This window comes from Anthonomus grandis, chromosome 2 (assembly GCF_022605725.1).
Source record: "Anthonomus grandis grandis chromosome 2, icAntGran1.3, whole genome shotgun sequence".
NCBI classification, from domain to species: Eukaryota; Metazoa; Arthropoda; class Insecta; order Coleoptera; family Curculionidae; genus Anthonomus; species Anthonomus grandis.
This window is the reverse complement of record NC_065547.1, coordinates 24659258-24682200: the sequence shown is the minus strand read 5'-3', so window position 1 is coordinate 24682200 and position 22943 is coordinate 24659258. Positions and strand designations below refer to the sequence as shown.

The 22943-nt window shown below is 31.0% G+C and overlaps 1 long non-coding RNA gene across 5 annotated transcripts; it reads left to right on the top strand.

The window, feature by feature from the left end:
- Positions 1–11822: 11822 nt before the first annotated feature.
- Positions 11823–20868, top strand: LOC126733574 (uncharacterized). Of its 5 annotated transcripts, none has more exons than XR_007659773.1 (4): positions 11823–12643; positions 12805–12942; positions 20301–20434; positions 20492–20868. It is a non-coding gene; the product is annotated as an uncharacterized LOC126733574 (long non-coding RNA). The 5 variants fall into 5 exon arrangements; XR_007659772.1 differs by lacking the exons at positions 11823–12643; positions 12805–12942 and adding exons at positions 17288–19927; positions 20089–20230; XR_007659771.1 differs by having other exon boundaries at positions 11823–12942.
- The last annotated feature ends 2075 nt before the right edge of the window (positions 20869–22943 follow it).

The window sequence follows — 22943 nt, the reverse complement described above, 5'->3', positions numbered from 1 at the left end:
CGTTTTCAGATAACCATGTTTCGGTGAGAAAAAAAATATCAAATCATTAAAAAATAAAAAAAATAAAAAATCTAAAATCATTAAAGTTAGTAAACACTGATCTAATATTCAGGTGTCCAATTTTCATTTTACACAAGTAAATTCTCTAAAAATAATAAAAATGTAAATCTTCCAATGCAAAATCAAAACAAAAAATAGCATATAAATAGAAGTAATATACCTATTACTCTTAAATCCGAGTCTTTCTATGCTCTTAAGTTTATTAAATAAAAAATATGTATTAACAATCCAAAAAAAACAATATTTAAGGAGTTTACAGTACCTATTAGTTTTGAGTTTTAACAATGTCATCTAGATCTTGCTGTGTGGAAATTCGATGCACTATATTATCCTTACACTTCACATATACACTACCATGCAAAACCCAAGCACTCCTGTAAGAAAACAATTTAACCGCATTTTCGAATAATCGCAATCGATCTTTTGTTAGGTCCTCTTTTATTTGGATACCCGTAGATTTCAACAATTTTCGCTGTTTGAGAACTGATGCCCGGGCTGCTTCAGATGCAAACTGCACTAGTACTGCCGGCGGCTTATTGCTTTGCAATTTTGGTGCGATCCTAGAGCATTTTTTATGGCAGAATTTGGAATGTTTGCCTTCATTTTGTCATTAAATAGTCTAGTTACTTTTTCCTGCAGGTTTTCATTCTGACCAGATTGAAATCCAAAAATGCGAATGTTTCATCCAAACGGCTACGCAATAGTTTATTTTCTTTCTGTAGGGCGGAGATTTCCGTTTTTGCTGAAGCAATTGTATGAAGAAGAATTTGCTCTTCAAACTTTTTTTCGACCATGTTTGCAACCTTACCAGCTATTTCTTCTAGAGATTTATCGATAAAAACTCCTATAATAACAGACTTGATCTCTCGAATGTCACTGGATGAAAGAACCATGATGGCGGCAGATAAATAGACAGGAAGCAAAATATAAAAAAAGGGCCCTTCCGCTACCCTTAGATCACAACACTGGTACTAAATAAAAACTCACTTTAAACTTAACTTTTTACAAAAATTGTAGAGCGACGAAGACTACGTGTTGTTCGTTAGCACGCCATCTTGCGGATTATAGGGATGATCATACAATATCTAGAGATACTTATTACACGATACAATATTAAAATGTATAGATGCTTTGTTAGTAATGCTTTGTTACTATACAGGGTGTTGCACCGCCAGGCAGGACATAGGAAATCCCATGTAATTTTTAATAGAGTCAAATATTGGCTCCCCTAATTATTTTAGAGAAAAAATGTATTAGAATAATTTAAAGAGCATCAAATTCTGCAACCAACAAAATAACTTTAATTATTTTTTATTCGTCCTTTTAGGAGTATTAGGCAAAAAATCTTTACGAAAATTTGTCTTTTTTTATTGCCTCGTATTCACAGGTATGCCAGCCAAAGTTTATAACCTTGACTCGTGATGAACATCAAATAATTTGTCATAATAAGTTCACTGCATTAGAATTCTACATTAAAAAACTCAGCCATGAGTTACATTACTGAAGGAAAAGTACTAATGGTTAAATGGTTTTACCAAGGCAAAGGTTACCGAGAAATTTTAGATTTGTTTGCATCTTTTTTTCCAAATAGGCCGATACCAGGAAAATGAACAGTTTTAATAACTGTTAGAGAGTTGAGGTATTCTTCAGGGAAGAGTGTCATATTATTAAGGGTAGAATCAAAAAAATCCAAATATCCACTGTATATTAAAAACTTTAATTTGCTCGACGCATTTCGGTAATTCCCACTGTCAAGAGCATTCTTGTCAATATCTATAAAGATTATAAAATAAGATTAAAAATAAAATAAAAGACAACAAAGGACAAAACTTACGTCATTCTTATTACATTACAAGAGACAATAGGAGCACCAATATCTAATTAACACTTGATGATCACACATAAACAATAATAATATAAAATGGTACTGTATACAGTTGAAATTACTTAAAACTAGATGCTATAACCAGGTGTGATATGTTCGAGCGATGAGTCTACCGGGGCGAGCAAAAAAGGTTTACAACACAGGCTGCTTCTTTAAAATGATTTTTAACCGGTTCATTTAAACTCACCGCCCGATCCCTTAGACTTTCCTTAGCAATTTCGATAAACTCCAAGGTATCCAATTTTTTTACCATTTTGGGCGCAATGAAGCATTTTAAAATTTTTGTCAATATCAAAATTATGGTTTTCTCGCTTTAAATGTACCCCAAAGGCTGACCTGTTGTCGTTCGGTGATCTAAGAGAGCTAAGATGTTCGCGAATGCGCGTTTTAAAATTACGACCCGTTTTACTTATGTAAGTAGCCTCACAGTCATCGCATTTTAGGTGGTAGACTCCGCTTTGATGCAGACTAGGAACTTTATCCTTTAATTTATTAAAGATGGTTCTCAAATAAAGGGAAGATCTAAAGCATATCCTAGTGTTTTCATAAATTCTTAAGTATAATGCCTAATTGTACTGAGACCTAATTGTAGTAGGTCCTAGAAAACTCAAACATAAAAATGTTGGTGGTTGTTGAGGCGTAAAACAGTCTTCATTCCCAAATCTTTTAATTAAATTTAGTTGAATTCGGTGAAATTTTTTTTATCAGTCTATCTACTAGGATTTGAGAGTAACCGTTATTAAGTAGTAAGAGTAATTATTACTAAGGGCAATCTGGTATATGATATTTTTTTTAATAAACTCCTATTGCATTAAAGGGTGGCGAAAAGTCTATGTATTAGGGAATGAAATATTGCTAATTTATGAGATGTGACATGATTAGAGTCTAATGGGATAGCATGATCGGTTTGTGCATGTGCAGGTTTACTGTAAATAGAATATACCAGACTGGTAGTGTCCTTTCTTATGGAGATGTCTAAGAAATTAAGGCTGTTGTCTTTTTCAACCTCCATGGTGAATTTTATGTTTGAATGAAGACCTTTTAAGAAGTTAAGAAAATTATCTAAATCTAATCTAGAGCCTGTCCAAATTACAAATATATCATTAACATAACGGTGCCAAAAATATATACAATTTAGAAGAGGGCTTTGAGATTTAAGTAAAATGTTCTTGAAAAAGGACATAAAAAAGAGACCCACTGTCATCCTAAAAAAATTGTTGTTAAATTTAAAGAAATCTAGTTCTGAGCACCCTTCCAGTAGCGAAATAATACCATCCCTTTGGGCTCCACTCAAATCACTCAAAAGACCCTCTACTCTTTGTGTTGCCTCCCTTCTCGGACTACTGGGAAATATATTGATAATATCAAATGAAACTAATCAATGATGGGCATATTGAGCAAATTGAGGCAACAGAGTTTTTATTTGGTTCACTAGCGCGATGGTGTTTTCTATAGAGAAATTATTATTGAATTTAATTTTGTCCTGTTGAAAGATGTGAAGCCATTTTGCAATATAGTAAGCAGGAGAATTAATAAAACTTACTACTGGTTTGATTGGATTTCCTATTTTATACATTTTTAACATACCATATAGTGACGGACAGCAAGGGTTCATAGGAATATTGGGTTAAGGATATTGTAAGGAACTAAAAACAGGCTGCAAATAATTTAAAGTTCGTTTTAAATCTCTTAAATAGCAGTTGACAGGATCGGATTTAATTTTTTTATTGAGATGTTTAAGATAAATTCTTCAAGCCAGAAAACCATAATTTTGATATTGACAAAACTTTTAAAATGCTTGATTGCGCCCTAAATTGTAAAAAAATTGGATGCCTTGGATTTCATCGAAGTTGCCAAGAAAAGTCTAAGGGATCGGGCGGCGAGTTTAAATGAACCGGTCAAAAATCATTTTAAAGAAGCAGCCTGTGTTGTAAACCTTTTTGGCTCGCCCCGGTAGGCTCACTGCTCGAACATAATATGATACCTGGTGCTAGCGTCTAGTTTTAAGTAGTTTCAACTGTATACAGTACCATTTTATATTAATATTGTTTATGTGTGATGTTATCATTAAGTGTTAATTAGATATTAGTGCAGCTATTATCTTTTATAATGTAATGAGAGTGACGTAAGTTTTGTCCTTTGTTATCTTTTATTTTTATTTTAATCTTATCTTTAAATCTTTTTAGATATTGACAAGACTGCCCTTGACAATGGCAACTGCCGAAACGCGTCCAGCAAATTAAAGTTTAAAACAGAACTATTTCTCGTACAAATATGGAGGGCATCAGGAGCTTAGAAATGGGGATGAATTATGACGGCAGGAGTTCTGTTTGGCTATGAGGGAAAGGGCAAACATGGATAGGATTTTATAAGAAATAATTGCTTCACAGATTAATGCACTTTTACTTTAAATAACGAACCTAACGGTCAAAGTTATCAGTAGTGGGATAAAGAAAATCATCATAATAACACGAACTCAGTATCCACAGAAAATTTATGTTTGGCCGGGGATTTTCGAACACCACATTTTAGAACCACTCTTTCTTAATCGAAACTTAAATGCAAATTATTATTTAGAACTACTTGAGAAACAAATTTTGCCGAATTTAAATGATCTTGCCAGGGAGGTTTCAATCAAGAGGTTTGGTATCAAATAGATGGTTGCTATGCTTGCTGTTCGGCAATATCTAAATAACGTTTCAATGGGAATATTATTAGCCTGTGACAGGTAATAAATTAGGCACGAAGGTTTCCTGATTTCTCTCTTAATGACTTTTTTCTGTGGTGCCATTTAAAAAATAAAATTTAAGGATAAGAGTTATCCAAATTGCGAAGAGTTAAAAAATGTGATTTCGATAGAATGTAACAAAATTTCAGTTTGTCAATTACCGAATGTTAGAAATGAGTGTTATGACCGTTTGGGTCATTGCTTAGCGGCTTACAAAGGAACATTTGAGCATTTATTATAATTTTTTTAGGTAATATTTTAGGTTTAATAAATTATTAAATTATTTTTAATAAAAAAGTAAAGTCTTAAAGTTTTTTTTTAAATATTTCATGGTTTATTTTATAATAATTTATGTGCATGTGTACGATTGTATACGAATGTTCAATAACTTAATTAAAACAACAATTTTATTATGACAACTTTATTTAGCAGTTTACCCTTACTTAACTTTCTCACCTTGTGCAATACCTGTAAGTACGGGGCGACAAAAAGACAACATTTTCACCAAGATTTTCGCCAATAACTTCTTAACGGGCAAACCTACAAAATTAAAAGTTATCTTATTAATTACAGATTTTAGTACTATTTAAATTATTCTAATAGATTTTTTCTCTAAAATAATTAGGAGAGTCAATATTTGACCCTATTAAAAATTACATAGGATTTCCTATGTCTCGCCTGGCGCTGCAACATCCTGTATACTTTGTTATATTTTTTTTTATACGTACCATTAATTGTGATTATTTCTTTTATAATTTGAAGTATCGACGCAACGCAATTATCTCAAAGATTGCCAAAATGCATTCGCTACGCTATAACACACATTTTGACCAGTGGCGGCTCGTGGGAAAAAAAGTAGGTGAAGATCTGCATGGCCCAGAAAACAGTATTATAGTTAGAGCTGACTTACCTAGTTTTTATAAATCAAGTCGATCCTTCGGTCCTTTAGGGAAGCGAATCGGTTAATAATATCCTCATAAAACGGATGTTGCATTTGCATAAGTTCTTTTAATAGTTCTTTATGTAGTAAAATAATAGCCAAACTGGAAAGACTTTCTTGTGAAATAGTATTTCTTCTAAATGTTTTTAGCCTTTTTAAACATGAAAAACTCTTTTCTATGGACACGCTTGTCGATGGAATGGTGAGAATTAGACAACATAAATTATAAGCTTCCGTAAAAATCTCTTTATTTGGTTTTAATTTTATTATTAGTTCTTGCAAATTCACATTTTTATAATTTTCGTCGGCATACAGAAGGCAAAGTTCATTTTTTAGTCTTTGTTGTTTTGTGAACTTTGTGCCATAAAATTCCAGTAAATTTTGAAAAGCGTCCGAAGGAAATGTTAAACTGTACGTTTCAAATTTTGTTGAATCTGCTAAGCATACAAATTTTAATTTCTCACAATCTTGAAAACGTACATCCATTTCTGATAAAACATGGTCATATATTTCAAAATATAAAGCTCTATATTGTTTGATAATTATATTTTGTATATATAATTCTATTTTGTTCAATCTAGCTTCACATCTTTTCAATGTATTTATGGTAGTCAGACTGCTGGCTTTATCAAAAATTGTATTAAAAACACTGTTGCTAAAAATGTAAACTCAAAGTCATTAAACTCTCTTAAAAAGCCTTTAGCCAACTGAACTGATTTACGATCTGACTCTTCAGAATTCATAATATTGTCAAAAGTCTGTTTCAGTTTTTGCCAGTCATCAATAATTACGTTGATTAATTTTGAACTAGAAGTCCATCGTGTCTCTGTAATTGTTGGCATACGTCTAGCTGATGTAGATGTCAGAGCGTAGGATCATTTTGGTGAACTATGGAAAAATGATGAAATTCCTGCAATAGTTGCAAAAAAAAAGCGGCATTTTGAAATCTTCCTAAAGCTCTGTTGTAAAACAAGATGCGAGACAATACACAAAAATTGCTTGTGGGGCATGTTCTTTTATTTTTTGCTGAAGTCCGTTCAAATGCCCTGACATCACACTCGCTCCATCATAACACTGTCCTATTAGCTTATCTTTGTATTCTAAAGGTTCTAAAACTGTTGCAGCCATAGTCAACAAATGATCAGCGGTTTTCCCAGGACTAACATCATAAAATTCGTAAAACTTTTCTAATAATATCCCTTGAGAATTAACAAATCTTAATATTATTGATGACTGTGAGTTATGTCAGTAGTGTCATCAATTTGGAGGGAAAAAAAATAGTATCCTTAATTTCAGATCTAATGTAGTCACTAATGCAATTTGAAATACATTCAATTATTTCATTTTGAATTGTTTTTGACTCCCCACTAAAAACATTTTTAATTTTGTGTGTAGTGGTTTTTGGTTTCGACAGGGCTTACATCCATTAACAAATTTAATAACTCTTTAAAATTTCCCCTGTTTATTGAGTCAATTTTCTCGTCATGTCCGCGAAACGGCAACTCTTGTTTACTGAGATACAAAACTGGGCCGATAACTGTTTTCATACAAATTCTATTTAATCTAACATTTTCATTAAATTTTAATTTATATAGTCGAGCATTTTCTTTTAAGGCGTCGGCAATGGTGTTTTGACTATTTTCAAAGTTTCTGAACAAAATGCCAATTAATTGGCATTTTAAATGCTCTCCAGAATCTGCATGTACCTATTAATCATGCAGGGACCTATTAATATTAATAAAATCTGTAAAACCATCCCTATTCCATACAGATTGTTTGTTTGAAAATAGTAAACAGGGCCAGCAATATAATCTTTGCAGCACCGTGCTGCTACACAGTCAATTAAATTCGGTAGAAGATAGAAGGCTTAAAATTAATATTATAAGACTTGCCTCTTTTCTTTGCTTTCTTTTTTAATTCTATGCTTAGAATATTGGTTGGTCGACTATACAACAGCACATCCCTTTTATCTTCAACCATCCAATGCCTGAAGGGAGTTTCCAGTATATTGCACACTACGTCATTAATCGGATTAATTTTTATTTAGTTTATTATATATAATGCCATGGCAACGGTGAATCGCGGATATAACACGGGATCTTCACTTGGACATAAATTAGTATATTGGGGATTTGCGGGTTGCGGAACTGATTAATAGAATTTATTGTTTATTGGATAAACTGATATATTATTTAATAAACACTAGTTATTTTGGTACTTTTTGATTGTCTTAGATCAAAAAAGAATACTCATATGTTGTTAAAAAGAATACTATTATGTTGTTTTTATTTTCTTATTTTATTTATATTTTTTGGTGAAGCTCACCTTCACCTACTTCACCTGACGAGCCGCCCCTGATTTTGACACCAAAATCAAAAATTAAAAGATATTAACATTCACAAAATTTAGTTTTTACTTAAGAGTAGTTAAATCAACACAAGTTATAGTTATTTTAAATATTATCAGTTATAACACCTGTTTCATACATACCAAACAACAAATGGCGTCAATAAAAGATGATAACATTCAATCTATTATTCAAACAATGAAGCCTATGCAATTACATGAAATGGTGATTGAATATACGCATCAATTGGTATGCAATGTGCATATCGTAACGGCACGATCCGTAATAAGCGAATCGATCTTTCAATGCTCGGGTAATAACTCTGATTAAGTAGAAAAAGAAGTGTTTTAAACGATTCTGTTATTACCATTGCCTTAATCGACTATCATTTAGATAATAGACCTGGTGAAAAGAAAAAAATGCATAAATGGAAAATTGACGATGTTCAAATAATGGGTTTGACCTTTTGAGGTCGAATATTAAATAAAATTTGAGTTCATTTATTTATTAAAGGGGCTTGGCACAATCACCTGTAATTAAATTTAGAAAAATAGTTAATTATGCTTTAATGGAAATTAAATAGAATTTAATAGGACGATGGTTATTTTGTACAAACAATGTGGCAGATTGTTTACCAAAACAAATTATGGTAGACTTTTGCTACGGTCTACTGTTTTAGTTATAATAAAACTAATTTTATTATACGTTAAATACTTTTTTATTACTTTAAAAAGGAACGTATTTTTAAATTAAAAACTCATGTCATATTGTTATTCTCAACTGACCTAGCCATAGATTAATACTTCTTAGATAGGAAGCTCTCATAAGAGCCAATAAAATACTAAACGTCGATTGACTATTGCGTCGTCTGAATGTCGAGGACTAGTACTTACCGGAAATGAAAATCGATTTGTGACGTCATAAAAGCTTAAAATTTGATTGAAAACGGCGCCAAATTTAAATTTCGCTGTACTATACCGTGCCCTTAAAATTAGCGGAAAATAGGTGTGGGTTTCAGAAATTAAACAAAAAATACTAACAAAATGTAAAAAAAATATCTCTTTTTTAAATATTCTTTAAATACTAATATTTAAAGAAGAGATTATAGCAAAAAAATCATAAGTTATACAATAAAAATTATCTGTACAACTGACCAACTGAACAACTTACCGCTTGTTAAAACATTAAATAAAAAATGAAAATTCTTTCAAATTCAATAATGTATAAGTTTACAGGTTAATTTAATTAGGAACTTTATTGTATGAAGAAGTAATATAAAGTAGAATTTATTCAGAGTGTTGCAAAAGCTGAGTATTAAGGTCAATAAAATTTAATAAAATTACCAAAAAATTACCGCATACTCAATTCACCAGAAACTATAGGCAAATTAGAAATAAAAGAGGCAACAAGTAGAAATTTTAACAGCAGAAACAAAAGATAAAAAAATCACAAATGTATGATGTAAAGAAATTATAGAGAAAAATTTACCATATATACAATCAAAATTAACAGTTAAACCATATGCTTGGTAAAATATTAAATAAAATATAAAAATTCTTCCAAATTCCATAATCTATAAACTCATAACTTAATTTAAAGGAGAACTTTGTTATAAAAAGAGCAAAGTTTGTCAAGTACAATTTATACAGGGTATGGCAAAAGGTTAAAGTAAATGTACAAAGGCAACAAAAATGTTGATTGTCCTGAATTACCCTACTTAATTCCCTAGCAGTGTTCCTTAGTAAATATTATAAATTAAACTATGTATGCAAATTAGTAATAAAAGAAGCAATAAGTAAATATGTTAAAAGTAAAATATACAGAAGTTACCATATTTTTATTTGCATTTAAAAATTTCAGATTACAAGATTTGTATAGAATCCAAAATTGCTCATACATTGGAACTGCTGAAATCGCTTTTCTCTCAGGTTTTGACATTGAGGTGGTCAAAAAGTCAAAGATGAAGTCTGCTGGGTATTGAACTTCACTAAGTAATTTACTTCGGACACAAATATCTAGAAATAGAAAACATATTTTGAAGCATTATTTTTAAAATCATTTAAGAAAATAAAATCTTATTCCAATTTGCGATATTGTTCACCTAAAATCCTATGGTATTACTAAGAACCTCAGTGAAGTTTTTAAATTTTAATCCATCAACAGTCGGCGTCATTCTGTAGTCGGCTGCTGCTTCATTTGATCAAAAGTGATCAGTTCTTTATAATCGTGGTCTGAAAAAAGGCCATTTGTAAATGGAATTTCCTATACATCTTAGACTTACAGAAATAGAAAGATTGATTTTAAATATATCATACAAAATATTATTTGGCCACACAATAGAGGTATCAGTCGAAGAGACACATAGTTAAGTATAATATTTTTTGGTTTCAAGGTTTAAGAATCTAGATACAAGTATTAAACATATTGGGCCTGCTAAAAAATCAGGAAATCTGTGCCTCTTGCTAATCACAGATTTAACACAACAGCTTGTTCTCAGAATCCATTTCACACTGGTATTGTTTACATAAGCACTTGGCATGTTCACAAAAAAAGTTTATTGCAATAACTATTAATTAAAATGCAATATCGCCAATGAGTATATTCTATTCAATGTTCTTACTGTTTATTTCTCAGTTCTTTTACAATATAAGCCACTGTCTTTTTAGAAATTTTCCTTTATCCCACGTGTCAGGATACCTAAATGAAAACTAAATACAGCCGACGCACTAAACCAAACATCTGAAAAAATGCTGCACCTTTGTGCTATGAAAAATGGCCGCAATTTATATGACACATCAGATGTTTGACAGCATGTGTGCGTGTAGTCTTGTCGATGGAATTTCGCTCTCTTACCGCTATCTATATGTCAAGGAGTGGAAGCTTTTTCAGTGTTTTGTAAATCGCCCAAGCTTTCAAGTTCCTGAGCCTAACACACTTGCGGGAATGTCTCACCAGTCAAGGTGTATATACGAGATAGTTAAACCGCCGATGAATATAAAGCATAGTATAAGCTTGTTTAATACTATATGTTACATCCCTCTTGCTTTACCAAAAGTAAGCTTACTAAATATACCTTTTACTTTAAATTAATCGTAATACTTAAATTGATTAAGCACTTCTGCCAGATTGAGTTATGTAATGTTCAACATCAGCATCCACTTTACTATCACAGGTGATAGTAATAGTAAACTGGAATGGTAGATAGTGTAATCAGGGATTACCATACTATTGTCATAATCGCGTAAATTGTCATAAGTCGGGATATTGACATTTTTCACATCCTGATCACCACCGTTTGTCAAAGTCAAAGTTTTCTTTTTGACTGGGATATCATTTTGAATAATCAAATAAGTCTTAAAGTTATCGCCAATACTCATAACATCATTAGAGCTCGCACTCAAGAACAGTAGGTTTGGATCACATCGTATAAAAGATGAGATACATCTTAGAATTGCCTCATTACTATCTTAAACAAGTAGACGCTTCGCGTCTACTTTAGTCCGTGGGGACCAGTAGAAATTTTAAAATTTTTTGTCAGTACTACAAAAAAAAATCTCCAAAATTATCCAAGGAGTGCCCTAAACACGCAGTGGGGAAGAGACCTGCCGTATCCTCATAAGGCTCTGAGTTCAAACCTTAGCCTCGGCATGGTGCTCTACCCAACTTTTTCTTTTTTTAGTACTTGGAAAACATTAACATCTATAATAAATCCAAAAATCTCATCCATTATTCTGTAAGAGACCAACATACAAAATTGACGAAACACAAAGTCACGGTCTCACAACATGTAATTAAACGGGCTACACGTGTTTCGCTCTAGTTAGAGCATCATCAGGCCTTTAGAAGCCATCCACATACTTATGCTGTAACTGATGATGCTCTAACTAGAGCGAAACACGTGTAGCCCGTTTAATTACATGTTGTGAGACCGTGACTTTGTGTTTTTCTTTGTTTTTCGTCAATCTATAGTAAATACAGAGAGAAAAGGAAAGGTCTTATTATATATTATAATCAAAAATAAATTTCATTGAAATATTACTAACTTATTTCTGGGTATCATGCTTCAGAGAACCATGATGTGTTACAATACGCTCCGCTCTTTAATTTTAGTTTAGTAGAAAATATTCTCAAAACCTACATATATCAAAATTATGTCAGGGTTCTAAAATGAATCGGTAATAAAATCGTAAACCAGATCAACATTGGAAATAATTTAAAAAATTTGCTTTGGTCCGATTGAAAAAAGTACTATACTACCAAATAGTTACATCTATTCGGTGGCAATTAAGTTATAAAATTCTGTCTATTATTAATTTTAATATTATAAAGTGTATCGTTTAACTCTTAGCCATTATTTACAATTTAATTGTTAATTATGCCTAAAAAAACGAATTAACAACTTTGGTATTGTTTGGAAGGTAAACAGCTTAATTCCTTTATGTAAAGCCACCTTAACATGTTTTTGCATAATTCTGACTCACGTTGGTTGCTATCGGGCTTAAGCCATAAAAATCGAAGAAAAAAAGAAGAAGACGAAGAGACTTTCACTTGTCATTTCAATGTCACTTTCCGGCCCACAAGCATAAACGCCACCGGCAAAGGAAGTTCCCAAAATCCAAACAAATGTTGGAAGATATTTTTAAGTATCCGCATCTTTCTTACTTTCCTATATGAAAATAAAATGTAAGTATCACAATTACACACATACAAGTTTTTTTTTTTAATTCAGTTTCATAATTACCAATTTTTAGTGAATAATCCTGAAATTTATGAAAATACATACATTTTAAGGTTATGTCATAATGTTTTGATTGTTATATTTGATTTTGTTTTTGTTATTTTAGTGGACTACACCAACAAAGGTTATGTGTTTTGCACCAGATTGAAAGCATCATAGCGAAAAACGGACCTGTCATATCTTTAAATTTTCAAAAGAGCCCCTGGAAAAAGAAAAATGAATATCTTTGCCAAGGAATACTAAGGTATTTTTACTAAATCTTTCATTTTTTTTAATACCTAAATGAGGTAATCTATAAATTTTGTTCCTTGTAGGCAAGTGGATAAAAAACCTTCAGTCCATGCATTGGTATGTAATTGTTGACAAAAATACAATGAATGGCCTCACTACTTTTCCACATGCAAAGAGGTTAACCAAGGAGAAATTAAAGAAATTTTCAAAAACCTGGGTAAGTCTATACTTCCAACTTATTTTTATTTATTTCAAAGCTTGATTTTTTTCAAGGTAAATACAGAATTGCTTAGTACAAACATATCTATACCCAGTACAAGTTCGTCCACTTCTTTGAAGCATGGTACTTCAAACAGAGACACTGTCAACAATTTTGTAGAAGGTGAGCCGGTGTCAAATTCCAGTAAGGGACATGATTTCAATTTTGCACCAACAGCAGAGCTAAAATTCATTTTGCCGCAAAAAACTGGAGGATGTGAAAGAAAAAAGTGCAGAAGTTAAAATTAAGTTTTTCATATGAGCACATAAAAAATAATCATGACAAAGTTCAGTTGTATACAGGTTTGACATGTAATAAATATTTTTGTAATCTTATTAAGTTAATTAGTTTTATATATTATTTAAATAATAATTGTATACTTCACATAGAATATGCAGAAATTATATGTACATATATAAATTTTTTTATTAAGATAAGGACAACATGTATTAAAGCATAACACATAATATAAACACACACGTAATATCTTCATTAAAAATTATGATTGTATGTTATGTAGCATTAGAGCCTAAAAACATTAAGGAGAATAAAGGTCGTTATTGGCAAATGACAATATTAGTTTCTCTATTTCCTACATTTTTGGTGAAGGGAATAGGCTCTGCCCTAAAAAGCCAGGTTAAACCAAGAGCAAAAAAGTTTAGGTCTCATGAGTGTAAGTAAAGTAAACCTTTCTATTAAAAAGGCCATCCAAGATAAAAAAAAAAAATACTAAAAATATTAATGTTAATTCTTTAGCGACATCTAGGGTGGATATGCTGAATCAACTCATCAATTAATTCACTGTCGTACTGATGAAAGTTATGGCGTATTCACCAAAGTATGCAGATAATCGCTGAATTCAAAATAATTTTATTTGGGTTTTCAAATTATGCTTAAAATTCAAAACTTCTTTTTTTACCTTAAAGGCCATGCAAAACATAGTAGAAAAGTTTATTAAGTAAATTTTCCACGATTTATACGTGCCACAAGATAAAGGGAAAAGAGGGTCCCATTTATTAGGGTATTGGGATAAGACAACTAGGTTTTTATGTCGATTTTTTTTATTTTCCATTTTTATTTTGAAAAGCAATTGTAATAAAATATAAAAAGAATTAACAGGAAAAGAATCGGTAATAAAAGAAACTATTAACGAATTGAATCGAAGCTATAGAAGCCGAGATATTAGTAAAAATGTGGGAAAAACAAAAGAAAACTGGTTTTTTCCCACGGTACAATTTTTTTTTTTCAAATGATTATTGACAAATTTTAAAGTAAGCCCTAAACTAACAATTTCCAGTAAAAAAACTCAATAAAAAAAAAATTTTTTTTTTGGTCGAAAATCGAAAGGGGTATACCCACGAAAAATTTCGAAAAAATGATTTTTATTTTTTTCTGAATTAACTGTGAGTCTGAGAACTTTTTGTTTCAAACAAAAGTTCTCGGGAATATTACGAGATATCCGCATGTCAAAACGAATCGGTTCTAGCTATCATAGAATCGGAGAAACTTGAAAAAAACTGTAAAACATAAATATCGAATTATCAAGAGCCCTATGGAAAAATATCAATTTTTTATTTTTCTATCCTGCACTACTTCAGAGTACCTTTAAAAAAGGTTATTACCAATTTGACTCTAAAATGAACAGAAACCCTATTTCTTTGCAATTTTCGATTTTCGAACAAAATCCGGGGTCAAAATGACCATTTTTTCAAAATATGCTCTGAATTTAAAATTTCTTTTTTCTGGTTAAAGACCATTCAAAAACTAGTAAAAAAGCTTAATAGCAAAATTTTCCACGATTTAAAGGAGTGCCACAATATAAAGAGAAAGATTAGGTCCCATAAGAATTCATGTTTGGGGATAAGAAAACCGGGTTTTTTCGTGGATTTTTTTGATTTTTCAGTTTTATTTTTGAGAGCCAATAGTAATAAAGTATTAAAAGAATTGACAGGAGAAGAATAAGAAATAAAAGAAACCATATACGAATTGAATCGAAGCTATAGAAGCCGAGATATGAGTAAAAATGTGGGAAAAACAAAAGAAAACTTCCTTTTTCCCACCGTACAATTTTTTTTTCCTAAAATGATTAATGGCAAATTTTAAAGTAAGCCCTAAACTAACAATTTCCAGTAAAAAAACTCAATAAAAAAAAAATTTTTTTTTGGTCGAAAATCGAAAGGGGTATACCCACGAAAAATTTCGAAAAAATGATTTTTATTTTTTTCTGAATTAACTGTGAGTCTGAGAACTTTTTGTTTCAAACAAAAGTTCTCGGGAATATTACGAGATATCCGTATGTCAAAACGAATCGGTTCTAGCTATCATAGAATCGGAGAAAATTGAAAAAAACTGTAAAACATAAATATCGAATTATCAAGAGCCCTATGGCAAAATTTTAATTTTTTATTTTCCTATCCTGTACTACTTTAGAGTACCTTTAAAAAAGATTATTACCGATTTGACTCTAAAATGAACGGAAAACCTATTTCTTTGCATTTTTCGATTTTCGAACAAAATCCGGGTCAAAATGACCATTTTTTCAAAATATGCTCCGAATTCAAAATTTCTTTTTTCTGGTTAAAGACCATTCAAAAACTAGTAAAAAAGCTTTATGACAAATTTTTCCACGATCCATACGAGTGCCACAATATAAATAGAAAGATTAGGTCCCATAAGAATTCATGTTTGGGGATAAGAAAACCGGGTTTTTTCTTGGATTTTTTTGATTTTTCAGTTTTATTTTTGAGAACCAATAGTAACTGGATATAAAAAGAATTGACAGGAGAAGAATAAGGAATAAAAGAAACCATAAACGAATTGAATCAAAGCTACAGAACCCGCGATACTATAGTAAAAATGTGGGAAAAACAAAAGAAAACTGGTTTTTTCCCACCGTACAATTTTTTTTCCTAAAACGATTATTGGCAAATTTTAAAGTAAGCCCTAGACTAACAATTTCCAGTAAAAAAGCCCAATAAAAAAATAATTTTTTTTTTGGTCGAAAATCGAAAGGGGTATACTCACGAAAATTTTCGTAAAAATGATTTTTATTTTTTTCTAAATTAACTGTAACTCTGACAACTTTTTGTTTTAAATAAAAGTTCTCAGGAATATTACGAGGTATCCGTATGTCAAAACGAATCGGTTCTAGCTATCATAGAATCGGAGAAAATTGAAAAAAACTGTAAAACATAAATATCGAATTATCAAGAGCCCTATCGAAAAATATCAATTTTTTATTTTTCTATCCTGCACTACTTCAGAGTACCTTTAAAAAAGGTTATTACCAATTTGACTCTAAAATGAACAGAAACCCTATTTCTTTGCATTTTTCGATTTTCGAACAAAATCCGGGTCAAAATGACCATTTTTTCAAAATATGCTCCGAATTCAAAATTTCTTTTTTCTGGTTAAAGACCATTCAAAAACTAGTAAAAAAGCTTTATGACAAATTTTTCCACGATTCATACGAGTGTCACAATCTAAAGAGGAAGATCAGGTCCCATAAGAAGCAATGTATTAGGATAGGAAAAAGTGGTTTGTTTCTTGTTTTTTTTTTTTTAATTTTTATTTTAAAAGGCAATTATAATAAAATAAAAAAAATTTAAAGAAAAAAAAAACGAATAAAAAAATTTATCAACTTATTGAATTGAAGCTATGAAAGCCGTGATCTCAATAATATAGTAAAAAAAATATAAAAATACCTTTTTTTGACACCGCATCAATGTCTTTTTTTTCTAAATTGATAAACTATTAATATAAATTTATTACCAATTTAGCAACCCCCACTAAAAGAACCCTAACTAAAATAAAACTATTATTACTATTATTTTTTTTCCAAATATTTATACCTTGTCCTAACCTTTATGCTGCTATTACTATTATTATAAATATTATCTTTCTTGTCAATGTCCTTAAACCTTAAAACACCCTTTATAATATGATTAATATAATTATAAGTAATATTTTCCTTATAAATGCCTTAAAACCTTAAAACCCCCCGTATAATTCTATTTCCATACTATTATTATTCTCATAAATGTTCCGTAATATCAATACCCTCTGTATATTTTAAATATATATTTCTTAATATTTATATTCATTTTATTTATCCTAGTAATTTATCAAGAAACCGCGTAAAATTGTCCCCATAATACTAATAATATTCATTAATAAAATAACTCATGACGTCACGAGATGAACACGACGCGTTTATAATTGTTGCGAGACATCCTCCATCCTTCTCTCAAACCGCTTTTCCTACTCTAACTCGTAGCGCAAACGGGCCGAATTTGCCGCCACAATACCCCGAAAACCCCGCGCTTACGTCATCTGACCATGTGCAACTCGATAGTGACGTCGTCCGTATGCCTTTACATTGGGTCAATTTGGTGCTGGACCGCCAACTATTTTGTACCATGCGTTGGCTCCCGTGGTGTCGACGGTATGACTGGTTGATTGGAACGGCTTATTTTTGGGGGTTTTTCTTAAATAACAGCGCATTGCGGAACAACGGTAACATTTGAAGAAAAACGGTTTTTAGTGGATTATAGCCAGATAGTGTCCGGTGATTTCAGAAAAAAAATGGTTTCCGTAGGTGTCATAGGTATGCCGGTATAAAGCGTCAAAGTTAAAAAAAGGTGTAGAGCAAAAACTGCTCTACGTAGAAGACTGTAGACTATGTCGAAAAATAGGATTTAAAAAGTTCTTAAAATGCTGAAAGTTTGAAATTTCTAGGTGCCGCCAATAAAGAGTTATTAAGAAAAGTAGAAAAAAACGGTCAAAAAAAGGCTCAAAAAGGGGTTTATATTTGTTAACACAGCTCACCCCGTATAATACGTAGCACCATGAATAATACCTCTATTTAATCCTAAAGGATTAAGCTTTCAAACGGTGTAAACAAAAAAAATTAAAAAAATTTTTTAGAAGTAGAAAAAAATTTATTTCTCGAAAAATTCACTTTTTTTTTTTCGAAAAAAAAAATTTTAAGTTTGAGCTCGTTTATCTCGGAAGGAGTTTCTTTTGGAAAAAAATAGTTAAGATAAAAAAGAAAGCTACATTTACGTAGAAAAGGGCTGTTTTATTCGCATTATCGGGAACATTACCGTTTAGGCCCCACGGCCATTTAAGTCCGCGAGGTACCGCGCAAAAAGTTCAAAATTCATTCACAGAAAAATCCGACTTCTAAAGGGTTTATCTTAAAAAGCGCCCTTTAGGAGCTGCTTTATATAAAGGCCTTTAACGTCAATGAGTTTCAGAAAAATCGGCCCGGTCAGTTTTCCACAACGACTTAATCAAATTTTTTTTGTCAAAAAACCGTTTTTTGCCACGCCCACCCCTTCGGGGTGGGCGTGGCGAAAAAATTTTTTCACCGTTATATACTCTCATCCTTCCTACATATAACGGTAAAAACCGGAAAAAAAAAATCGCGATAGAACCAAAGTTATTAGCGTTTATGTGACGCAGGGTCCGAAAATCCCTCAATTTAGCTGGATGCGTTCTTACAATACGCGAAGCGTATTGTAACAAGTAGACGCTTCGCGTCTACTTTAGTCCGTGGGGACCAGTAGAAATTTTAAAAATTTTTGTCAGTACTACAAAAAAAAAATCTCCAAAATTATCCAAGGAGTGCCCTAAACACGCAGTGGGGAAGAGACCTGCCGTATCCTCATAAGGCTCTGAGTTCAAACCTTAGCCTCGGCATGGTGCTCTACCCAACTTTTTCTTTTTTTAGTACTTGGAAAACATTAACATCTATAATAAATCCAAAAATCTCATCCATTATTCTCTAAGAGACCAACATACAAAATTGACGAAACACAAAGTCACGGTCTCACAACATGTAATTAAACGGGCTACACGTGTTTCGCTCTAGTTAGAGCATCATCAGGCCTTTAGAAGCCATCCACACACTTATGCTGTAACTGATGATGCTCTAACTAGAGCGAAACACGTGTAGCCCGTTTAATTACATGTTGTGAGACCGTGACTTTGTGTTTTTCTTTGTTTTTCGTCAATCTATAGTAAATACAGAGAGAAAAGGAAAGGTCTTATTATATATTATAATCAAAAATAAATTTCATTGAAATATTACTAACTTATTTCTGGGTATCATGCTTCAGAGAACCATGATGTGTTACAATACGCTCCGCTCTTTAATTTTAGTTTAGTAGAAAATATTCTCAAAACCTACATATATCAAAATTATGTCAGGGTTCTAAAATGAATCGGTAATAAAATCGTAAACCAGATCAACATTGGAAATAATTTAAAAAATTTGCTTTGGTCCGATTGAAAAAAGTACTATACTACCAAATAGTTACATCTATTCTGTAGCAATAAAAGTTATAAAATTCTGTCTATTATTAATTTTAATATTATAAAGTGTATCGTTTAACTCTTAGCCATTATTTATAATTTAATTGTTAATTATGCCTAAAAAAACGAATTAACAACTTTGGTATTGTTTGGAAGGTAAACAGCTTAATTCCTTTATGTAAAGCCACCTTAACATGTTTTTGCATAATTCTGACTCACGTTGGTTGCTATCGGGCTTAAGCCATAAAAATCGAAGAAAAAAAGAAGAAGACGAAGAGACTTTCACTTGTCATTTCAATGTCACTTTCCGGCCCACAAGCATAAACGCCACCGGCAACGGAAGTTCCCAAAATCCAAACAAATGTTGGAAGATATTTTTAAGTCTCCGCATCTTTCTTACTTTCCTATATGAAAATAAAATGTAAGTATCACAATTACACACATACAAGTTTTTTTTTTTAATTCAGTTTCATAATTACCAATTTTTAGTGAATAATCCTGAAATTTATGAAAATACATACATTTTAAGGTTATGTCATAATGTTTTGATTGTTATATTTGATTTTGTTTTTGTTATTTTAGTGGACTACACCAACAAAGGTTATGTGTTTTGCACCAGATTGAAAGCATCATAGCGAAAAACGGACCTGTCATATCTTTAAATTTTCAAAAGAGCCCCTGGAAAAAGAAAAATGAATATCTTTGCCAAGGAATAGGTACTAAGGTATTTTAACTAAATCTTTCATTTTTTTTAATACCTAAATGAGGTAATTTATAAATTTTGTTCCTTGTAGGCAAATGGATAAAAAACCTTCAGTCCATGCATTGGTATGTAATTGTTGACAAAAATACAATGAATGGCCTCACTACTTTTCCACATGCAAAGAGGTTAACCAAGGAGAAATTAAAGAAATTGTCAAAAACCTAGGTAAGTCTATACTTCCAACTTATTTTTATTTATTTCAAAGCTTGATTTTTTTTCAAGGTAAATACAGAATTGCTTAGTACAAACATATCTATACCCAGTACAAGTTCGTCCACTTCTTTGAAGCATGGTACTTCAAACAGAGACACTGTCAACAATTTTGTAGAAGGTGAGCCGGTGTCAAATTCCAGTAAGGGACATGATTTCAATTTTGCACCAACAGCAGAGCTAAAATTCATTTTGCCGCAAAAAACTGGAGGATGTGAAAGAAAAAAGTGCAGAAGTTAAAATTAAGTTTTTCATATGAGCACATAAAAAATAATCATGACAAAGTTCAGTTGTATACAGGTTTGACATGTAATAAATATTTTTGTAATCTTATTAAGTTAATTAGTTTTATATATTATTTAAATAATAATTGTATACTTCACATAGAATATGCAGAAATTATATGTACATATATAAATTTTTTTATTAAGATAAGGACAACATGTATTAAAGCATAAAACATAATATAAACACACACGTAATATCTTCATTAAAAATTATGATTGTATGTTATGTAGCATTAGAGCCTAAAAACATTAAGGAGAATAAAGGTCGTTATTGGCAAATGACAATATTATTTTCTCTATTTCCTACATTTTTGGTGAAGGGAATAGGCTCTGCCCTAAAAAGCCAGGTTAAACCAAGAGCAAAAAAGTTTAGGTCTCATGAGTGTAAGTAAAGTAAACCTTTCTATTAAAAAGGCCATCCAAGATAAAAAAAATATACTAAAAATATTAATGTTAATTCTTTAGCGACATCTAGGGTGGATATGCTGAATCAACTCATCAATTAATTCACTGTCGTACTGATGAAAGTTATGGCGTATTCACCAAAGTATGCAGATAATCGCTGATTTCAAAATAATTTTATTTGCGTTTTCAAATTATTCTTAAAATTCAAAACTTCTTTTTTTACCTTAAAGGCCATGCAAAACTTAGTAGAAAAGTTTATTAAGTAAATTTTCCACGATTTATACGTGCCACAAGATAAAGGGAAAAGAGGGTCCCATTTATTAGGGTATTGGGATAAGACAACTAGGTTTTTATGTCGATTTTTTTTATTTTCCATTTTTATTTTGAAAAGCAATTGTAATAAAATATAAAAAGAATTAACAGGAAAAGAATCGGTAATAAAAGAAACTATTAACGAATTGAATCGAAGCTATAGAAGCCGAGATATTAGTAAAAATGTGAGAAAAACAAAAGAAAACTGGTTTTTTCCCACGGTACAATTTTTTTTTTTTTAAATGATTATTGACAAATTTTAAAGTAAGGCCTAAACTAACAATTTCCAGTAAAAAAACTCAATAAAAAATAAATTTTTTTTTTGGTCGAAAATCGAAAGGGGTATACCCACGAAAAATTTCGAAAAAATGATTTTTATTTTTTTCTGAATTAACTGTGAGTCTGAGAACTTTTTGTTTCAAACAAAAGTTCTCGGGAATATTACGAGGTATCCGTATGTCAAAACGAATCGGTTCTAGCTATTATAGAATCGGAGAAAATTGCAAAAAACTGTAAAACATAAATATCGGATTATCAAGAGCCCTATGGAAAAATATCAATTTTTTATTTTTCTATCCTGCACTACTTCAGAGTACCTTTAAAAAAGGTTATTACCAATTTGACTCTAAAATGAACAGAAACCCTATTTCTTTGCAATTTTCGATTTTCGAACAAAATCCGGGGTCAAAATGACCATTTTTTCAAAATATGCTCTGAATTTAAAATTTCTTTTTTCTGGTTAAAGACCATTCAAAAACTAGTAAAAAAGCTTAATAGCAAAATTTTCCACGATTTAAATGAGTGCCACAATATAAAGAGAAAGATTAGGTCCCATAAGAATTCATGTTTGGGGATAAGAAAACCGGGTTTTTTCGTGGATTTTTTTGATTTTTCAGTTTTATTTTTGAGAGCCAATAGTAATAAAGTATTAAAAGAATTGACAGGAGAAGAATAAGAAATAAAAGAAACCATAAACGAATTGAATCGAAGCTATAGAAGCCGAGATATAAGTAAAAATGTGGGAAAAACAAAAGAAAACTTCCTTTTTCCCACCGTACAATTTTTTTTTCCTAAAATGATTAATGGCAAATTTTAAAGTAAACCCTAAACTAACAATTTCCAGTAAAAAAACTCAATAAAAAAAAAATTTTTTTTTGGTCGAAAATCGAAAGGGGTATACCCACGAAAAATTTCGAAAAAATGATTTTTATTTTTTTCTGAATTAACTGTGAGTCTGAGAACTTTTTGTTTCAAACAAAAGTTCTCGGGAATATTACGAGATATCCGTATGTCAAAACGAATCGGTTCTAGCTATCATAGAATCGGAGAAAATTGAAAAAAACTGTAAAACATAAATATCGAATTATCAAGAGCCCTATGGCAAAATTTTAATTTTTTATTTTCCTATCCTGTACTACTTTAGAGTACCTTTAAAAAAGATTATTACCGATTTGACTCTA